Here is a 9,411-nt window from a genome sequence, read left to right on the forward strand (position 1 = left end):
CATGGCACAAGTACCTGGTACGATTTCGCTTCGCTTTGTACGTAGAAGTAGTTAAACCTATCTCTGCTTTGGGTAATGAGTATCAAGCAAGTGAGATGCCTTTTGAAGAAGAACGCTTTACCCTTTGGTACTTCTTGAGATACTGCTGTTGGGAATTGTCAAAGAGACATCTAATTCTTATAGGGTTTGCAGCATGGACAGACTGGATAAATAAATAGCAAAGCGCTTCACTAACTCAAAGCAGTTCATTTTTATTGGAGCACACGCTTTCCAGGGCAACAGGCTCTTCTGTGATTGAGTACCTTTTAGCTTAGTTTGAAAGTTCAAACTCATCACTACTTTCTTGCAATGCGCTTTTTTTTTTTTTTGTGAAATGCTGTAGTGGCACTATTCTGTGATCCTGGTATACTACTATACTCTGCCAAGTTGGATTTGTTAACATTGCAGCATCCAAGGGGCAACATCGTGGGCTGCAGGATGGCTGGAACTGAATATTTTGATATGGATACTACGGGTGGGTAGCCTTTCAAAGCGGGGCTAAGCATGTGCTCTCGACCACTCAATCCCTAGATTGGTGATCTGTAACCATCACCCATCAAATTTTGAGCACCAAAAGATCTGATCAACGACCAACAATTCGCAGTGTGAAGTAGGTATAACTGTCAACTTTTGGAAACACAAATTTTCCATCAACACATAAATATAGCTATAGTTTTAAAGCTGATACAATTGGGGATTTCGGAATCCAAGTGGATGGTAGCAAAATATGTTCAATTAACTAGAAATCTTGGAGCTCTTCTAGCCAGTCATGGGAGTTCCTTGGTTGGTGGTGCCACAATGCTACATTAGATCGACCATAGGTTTTTTGGGGGAAAAGGCAAATCTGGCAAGCATTTCTTCAAACCCGTAGACTTTTCATGTTAGCGGCCTGCACCGCTTGAGTGCTCTAAACCGTTGATCTGAGCCATTGCCCGTACACCGTACATGAAATATATTTCTTCTCTAGTCATAGGCTACATATGAAGTTTATGATCAAAAGGTGACCCCTCCTTGTTCCGGGGAGCCAGCTAATGTGCTTGGCTGGTCGAAAGCTGTGTCTCTCGATCGATGCGTGTCCAAGCAACGAAGATTCCCAGATTATGCCATGCAAACGATGCTGCCCTTTTCCGAGATCCTCGCAGTAAGTGTTTCTCAACTCTTAAGTGGGTTACTTTTCCTTTCTGATGATGTTAGTTACTTTTCCCTCCATGAGAATGCAAAAACAAATTGAGTTTAACAGACTGCATCCTCTGCATCTGTCCATGCATCAGTTCAGTACTCTTCCTTTTTCTGCACTAATCTCCCATAGTCAAATGTGCACGTTTACAAGATGAACATTTAGTTTCTTGACTGTGGCAGAGGCATGTGAAAAAATTGGACTCTGGTGAAAATGACATGCATGGTGTTTGGTGCACCATGGCAATGGTGTACTTCATGGTTGCTTCTTCATGTGGCCTTTTGGGTTTTGAGGAGCCCTCAGATTGCACGGAGCTGGGCTGGCTACCTTTCTAGTAGTTTGTATACTCCTTGGATCTTTAAGATAGGTCTTGCCTATTACTTAAAATATTGCACGCCATATGAGAACAGAGCGCCGCTCTGTTGGTAAGCTCTGCGGGTGCGCACGCTGCCCACCCAGGTTCCTCCGATCCAGCGGTTGCTCAGGTTGCATCTTCTACTACAAAAATATGCCGCCATGGGGCATGGGCTAGTGTCCTGGCTGGTATCGTTCTTTTTCGAAAATATACATTGCAATGCCATAGCACTTCCTCTCCTATAAATTGACGCTGGGCGCGAAGCTCTCAAATCAAGCTAATAAGCCCAAGCAAGAGGAGTAGCAGCATACCAGTGTCTAGTGCCGCAAAACCCTGTCTGTGCCTCCAAAAGACCACCTTAGTTGTTGGTTCTTCAGTTACATGGCGGGTTCCAAGCATGTCTCGTCGTGCACCTGCATTCTGATCATGTTGGTCGTGTCGAGCCACCTGGCGTCGTGCCCGTGCGAGGCGAGGAGGCTGATGGCGGCGTCGGCGAAGATCAACGGCGATGAGGCATGCATGTCAGCTGGGTGCCGTGCCGTGCAAGGTACTGCTAGTGGTACTGCGGAGGCGACGTGGAAGATGGCGACCACCGACAGCCGTGGAACCGCGCCTGGGCACAGCCCGGGGATCGGCAACAAGCTGCACGCTGCAGGGACGGTCACCGTTAAGCGAAACTAAGCGCAACATGCTGGATGGGTACAGAGTTCTTGTTTATATGAATGAACTTTCTCTTGATTTGTATTCCTCGTTCATTGTATTCCATTTCATGTGTGATGTGTATATAGTTTTAGAAAGCAAAGAAAAACGTGTGACGTGTATTTCCTTTTCACTGGAATAAAGTTTGTGCATTGCCTTCTCTTCTTCGGAGTGCTACTGTGTTATTGTCTCTGACAACATAAGGGTGTGGTTGGCAACATTCTAAGACATGCTGAGTGTCGACATATTGAGTACATGCATCTGTTGTTGTTTGGTAGTGATGTATGTGCTGGAACATGCTGAGCTAAGACTTTGTTTGGTAGGGAGCGGGTTAGTTGCCAAAGGAATCACCGGAGTAGGTTGCCATCGAGGAGAAGGGTGGAGTGCGGCTGGGTGTCTCTCATGGCTGGTAGGGAGCTTGAGAGCGAGAGGAGAAATGGAGAGGAGAGGTAACCCTAGTAGGCCTCTTTGGGGCGTGGGGATCCTTCAAGCGAAGCATGCCGAGGAGCGAATGAGTGTTGGGGCGTTCTCTCCTCGTGCAGACTAGGAGGGGTATTTGGGCCGGGTTCGTGCAGGCCGAGGAGGGCCCATGCAGGCTAAAGAAACGAATGATTGATTTGTGGTCGTGTTTTGCATGCGCGAGGGCCTCCATTCCTTCCTCTGGTGATTTCTTCTTTGCCTCGGCGGGACCCCTGGTAGTCGGTCATGGTTGACTTCACCTTCAGTGCTCGTGAGCGCCCTCCTGCTCCCCTCTGATTTGTGTTGTCCACCTTCTTGCCTTCCTTCTATGGCGCGGGCGGTGGGTGGACTGGCGGCGGTGTGGTCTTGTTGCTCGCTGGCGCGCAAGTGGTGTTGGCACTGCGCCGTTGGTGGTTTTGTCCCGGGGATGCTTGAGCTCCAATTACCATTATGGTGGTGGTCGTCGTAGTAGTCGTGTTTGGGTTGGTGGCTGGCTGTTCTTGAGGTTCTCGCAGTGGATGTTTCTCGTTTCTCATGCCTTGTGCTATTCATTTGCTCTAGTCTAGGTTGTCTTGAATTCTCATGTTGTTTTCGGTCGCGCGCGCGTCTAGACAATATAAGGGCGGTGAATTGCTTGGGTAGCGTCATTTTATGTTGATGTAGTTGTACTCATTGTTATCGCATGCATGCAACTCTTCCGCATGATTTTTATTGCAGATGAACTCGAGAAAGAATTGTCAGATACATAGAAAAAACCCTACGAATCGACATCAAGAAGGCATAAAGCTGCGCCGTCCGTGCGATCAACATAGAGAGAAGCCATGATTCTCTCATGCATGGCTGTCAACAAAAGAAGCGATGCTATATTCTCCCATGCATGTGGGTACCCTTTTCTCTCATGCAGATGGTACCTGCAGCAATTAACTACCCCAACCTTCCGAAAGAAGCTAATCTAGTCGAGCTCCGTATAGCTGTGCTGCGGTGAGGAATCTCTCGACGCTTTGCTGCACGGGATCCTCCCGGCTAGATCTACTAACCAGCAAGAAGTACTAGCTAGTACTAGTAGTATATCTTTCTCCAGGCTAGCTAATGGCAAGCTGGATTCGGGGACCGGGCATTTGACAGCAACCGGAGGGGCGCTGTGGATCCACCGTGAGCGGTATATTCCCACTGTCGTCGCCGCCTTTGACCTCCCTGCCACCACAGGCTTCGCCGAATCACTGGCCAGTGTCGATCGCTGTCCTGCGTCCGTTCGTGGTCTGACCGCTGGCCAGTGTTCGAAGGGTGAGTGAGCTTTTCTTTTTATAGCGAGTTCCTCGCTCTCAGCCGCCGGTGTCATACCCTCTCATGTTATTCTTTCGACATGTCGTACTCTCTCATGTTACCTCACAAGAAAGTACGCGCTGGCACTAGTGGGAGTATAGAACCATGTAACATGCCGGGCACCTACCGGAGAGAGGCCTGTGGGGTGCATGCGGCCCTAGCTCGCGGGGCCGCGAGTTGCCCTGCAAGCTAGGAGAGCGTGGATCTCACAGAGTTCCCTTCATTTGCAAATAAGTGACTTAGTTCGAATCACTTACTCCCTTCGTCCGGAAATACTTGTCTTAGAAATGGTTATATCTAGACTTATTATAGATACATACATTTTACCCATTTTTAGGACAAGTATTTTCGGACGGAGGGGGTATTTCTGAATGGAGGTAGTACTAAAACCTCTGCTCTTGATTTTATGGGTTTTTTCCTTCACTGAAGGTGGAACAGCAAGGAGCATATTTTTTTTTTCCTTTGGCAGGCTTATCTGTTGGGAAATCATCCTTTCGGGAGGGCAAAATCGTCACACTAACACTCCGATAATCATTGCGATTTCATCTCCATCACCATCTTCACCAACATCGTCATCCATCTCCAACCCTAGCCTCCAGTCTATGAACTATACCTTGGATCCTTCATTGAAATTACTTTCTGGTGTTGATTACTTCTTCCAGTTGCCGCTTAAAGGTTTGTTGATGAAATATTCGTATGTTCAAATTGTTATTCATATTATCATCTCCACTGATCATGATTTGTATGATGGCTTGTGAGTAGTCCGTTACGTTCCTGATGACATGGGATAAGCCTTGTTACTAGTAATCATGTGAAGTTGAATAAAGTTCAATGTCTTGATATTATGTTCTGGTGAAATTCTCTAGTGGTGGTGTGCGAACGTTGAACCCACATCACTTCACCGTAAGGGCGCACTGTGTGATTAGTTTATATATGATGGATGGTTTGAGTGACATATATTACCAAACCCTAATTTTATGACCTATTACATAATAGGTTGTTTCGAACCCATAAGTTATGTTAATTACTCTTGTGCATTTGACTAACTGTGGATGCTTGCATAGAGGGTATAATCATAAGTATGTTGTCGAGGGGCCTCTGAACAATGACAACATTAGCCGAGGTGCTGGGGACCTAATACGTCCATTCTGCATCATGTTTTACTATTGTTATTTATAATGTTTTTATGCATAACAATGATTTATGGAGTAATTCTAATGCCTTTTCTCTCATAACATGCAAGGTTTACACAAAAAGAGAGAATACCGGCAACTGGAATTCTGGGCCTGAAAAAGCTACGTTAGAGATACCTATTCTGCACACTCCAAATGAGCTGAAATTTTACGGAAAATTATTTTAGAATATATAATAAATATGGAGCAAATAACTACGAGAGGGGGCTGCCTGGTGCCCACAAGACACCAGGGCGTGCCAGGACCCCCAGGCGCGCCCTGGTGGGTGGTGGGCAGCCCAGCCCATCTCCGGTGCCCATCTTCTGGTACATAAGGTCTTTTAACCTAGAAAAATAATAAGGAGAGGACTTTCGGGACGGGGCGCCACCGTCTCGAGGCGAAACTTGGGCAGGAGCACTTTTTCCCTCCCGCGGAGCGATTCCGCCGGGGGAACTTCCCTCTCGAAGGGGGAAATCGAAGCCATCGTCATCACCAACAACCCTCTCATCTTTGGGAGGCCAATCTCCATCAACATCTTCAATAGCACCATCTCATCTCAAACCCTAGTTCATCTCTTGCGTTCAATCTTTGTACCGGAACCTCAGATTGGTACCTGTGGGTGACTAGTAGTGTTGATTACATCTTGTAGCTCATTACTATTTGGTTTATTTGGTGGAAGATTATATGTTTAGATCCATTATGCTATTTAATACTCCTCTGATCTTGAGCATGAATATCATTTGTAGTAGTTACTTTTGTTCTTGAGGTCACGGGAGAAGTCATGTTGCAAGTAATCATGTGAATTTAATATGTGTTCGATATTTTGATGATATGTATGTTGTGATTTCCTTAGTGGTGTTATGTGAACGTCGACTACATGACACTTCACCATCTTTGGGCCTAAGGGAATGCATTGTGGAGTAGCTATTAGATGATGGGTTACTAGAGTGACAGAAGCCTAAACCCTAGTTTATGCTCTATTTCGTAAGGGACTGATTTGGATCCATATGTTTAACGCTATGGTTAGATTTTATTTTTAATACTTTTCTCGTAGTTGCGGATGCTTGCGAGGGGATTAATCATAAGTGGGAGGCTTGTTCAAGTAAGAACAACACCCAAGCACCGGTCCACCCACATATCAAATTATCAAAGTAGCGAACGCAAATCAAACTAACACGATGAAAGTGACTAGATAAAATTCCCGTGTACTCTCAAGAACGCTTTGCTTATTATAAGAGACCGTTTTGGCCTGTCCTTGGCTACAAAAAGGATTGGGCTACCTTGCAGCACTTCATTGTTATTGTTACTTGTCCATTACAAAATATCTTGCTATCAAACTACCTGTTACCGACAATTTCAGTCCTTGCCAAAATTACCTTGCTGAAAACTACTTGCCATTTTTTTCTGCTCCTCGTTGGGTTTGACACTCTTACTTATCGAAAGGACTACGATTGATCCCCTATACTTGTGGGTCATCAGGACCGCCGACGGCCGCGGTTTAGCCTTGGTGATAACAAGATCGGTGGGCAGTCCTGACTGTGAAGCCAGATCAGCCGTAGTGGATGGAGGCGATGGAAGGTTTGGACCTTCTGTTTGTCATACCGGGGAATTTACTTCCCTGGCATTTTTTTGGTCTCGGCCTCAACCTCCGGAGGCCCTTGCTTTAGGTGCAGGCGGATTTGAAATGGTACCGTGCAGCGGCATCAAGTCATCAGCGGGCTGGTTGGCTTCTCCAGCGTTATCCTCCTCAGGTGCAAGCGGGTTTGAAATGGTACCGTGCAGCAGCATCAAGTCATCGGCGGGCTGATTGGCTTCTCTAGTGTCATCCTCCTCCGTAGCCACAACGATGGAGGTGAAGTCCGGAGGAGGTGGAGGAGCCTGAGCGACTAGCTTGGCTATCAAGGCTCCCATGTCTGTATGGTGGGTGGTGTCGAGAGACACGATGGATGTTCCTATAGGGGTGCCAGGCAGGTCCGTGCCAAGATCGCGCGGCGGCCTGCAGTACAAGACGCGTTGAAAATGAATAAGGATTAAAGGCAGTTATAGTTGGCAGTTCGGCTGTGAAAATACTTATAGGTAGACGCCGGCTTGACGTGGAAGTTTCGACCTGTGCACCTTCTGGCACTTCTCCCGCCCAATGTCATTCGGTGGGTCCTGTTCGACGGCACTAGAACCCGAGGCTTTGTCATCTCGGTTGCAATGACCAGCTCGAAGGCGTTGGGATCAGCCTCCTCGGTCTCACTGCTAGACTCCTCCATGACTTCCTTGTGGTCGGAATCAAGGTCGACCTCGTGGTCACACATACAGAACGTCAATTCAAAGCCCTTTCGTTGATCCCCACAACAAAATACACCGGGTTGCAAGGCTCTTGCTGTTGGGGAACGCAGTAATTTCAAAAAAATTCCACGCACACGCAAGATCTATCATGGTGATGCATAGCAACAAGAGGGGAGAGTGTAGTCCACGTACCCTCGTAGACCATAAGCGGAAGCGTTATGACAACGCGGTTGATGTAGACGTACGTCTTCACGACCCGACCGATCCTAGTACCGAAAGTACGGCACCTCCGCGATCTGCACACATTCGGCTCGGTGACGTCCCACAAACTCTCGATCCAACTGAGTGTCGAGGGAGAGCTTCGTCAGCACGACGGCGTGATGACGGTGATGATGAAGCTACCGGCGCAGGGCTTCGCCTAAGCACTGCAACGATATGATCGAGGTGGATTATGGTGGAGGGGGGCACCGCACACGGCTAAGAGATCAATGATCAACTTGTGTGTCTATGGGGTGCCCCCTCCCCCGTATATAAAGGAGTGGAGGAGGGGGGAGGGCCGGCCCTCTATGGCGCGCCCTGGAGGAGTCCTACTCCCACCGGGAGTAGGATTCCCCCCTTCCCTAGTTGGACTAGGAGAGAAGGAAGGGGGATAGAGGGAGGAAGGAAAGGGGGGCGCCGCCCCCCCTTCCTAGTCCAGTTCGGACCAGAGGGGAAGGGGCGCGCGGCCTGCCCTGTCTGCCCCTCTCTCTCCACTAAAGCCCATTAGGGCCCATATACTCCCCGGGGGGTTCCGGTAACCCCCCGGGTACTTCGGTATATGCCCGAACTCACTCGGAACCATTCTGATGTCCAAACATAGTCATCCAATATATCGATCTTTATGTCTCGACAATTTCGAGACTCCTCGTCATGTCCGTGATCATATCCGGGACTCCGAACTACCTTCGGTAAATCAAAACACATAAACTCATAATACTGATCGTCACCGAACGTTAAGCGTGCGGACCCTACGGGTTCGAGAACTATGTAGACATGACTGAGACTCATCTCTGGTCAATAACCAATGGCGGAACCTGGATGCTCATATTGGTTCCTACATATTCTACAAAGATCTTTTATCGGTCAAACCGCATAACAACATACGTTGTTCCCTTTGTCATCGGTATGTTACTTGCCCGAGATTCGATCGTCGGTATCTCAATACCTAGTTCAATCTCGTTATCGGCAAGTCTCTTTACTCGTTCCGTAATGCATCATCCCGTAACTAACTCATTAGTTACAATGCTTGCAAGGCTTATAGTGATGTGCTTTACCGAGAGGGCCCAGAGATACCTCTCCGACAATCGGAGTGACAAATCCTAATCTTGATCTATGCCAACTCAACAAACACCATCGTAGACACCTGTAGAGCATCTTTATAGTCACCCAGTTATGTTGTGACATTTGATAGCACACTAAGTGTTCCTCCGGTATTCGGGAGTTGCATAATCTCATAGTCATAGGAACATGTATAAGTTATGAAGAAAGCAATAGCAACAAACTAAACGATCATCGTGCTAAGCTAACGGATGTGTCAAGTCAATCACATCATTCTCTAATGATGTGATCCCGTTCATCAAATGACAACTCTTTGTCCATGGCTAGGAAACTTAACCATCTTTGATTAACGAGCTAGTCAAGTAGAGGCATACTAGTGACACTCTGTTTGTTTATATATATATATATATATTCACACATGTACTAAGTTTCCGGTTAATACAAATCTAGCATGAATAATAAACATTTATCATGATATAAGGAAACATAAATAACAACTTTATTATTGCCTCTAGGGCATATTTCCTTCAGTCTCCCACTTGCACTAGAGTTAATAATCTAGATTACATTGTAATGATTCTAACACCCATGGA

Source organism: Triticum aestivum, chromosome 5D, assembly GCF_018294505.1.
Source record: "Triticum aestivum cultivar Chinese Spring chromosome 5D, IWGSC CS RefSeq v2.1, whole genome shotgun sequence".
Classification (NCBI taxonomy): Eukaryota; Viridiplantae; Streptophyta; class Magnoliopsida; order Poales; family Poaceae; genus Triticum; species Triticum aestivum.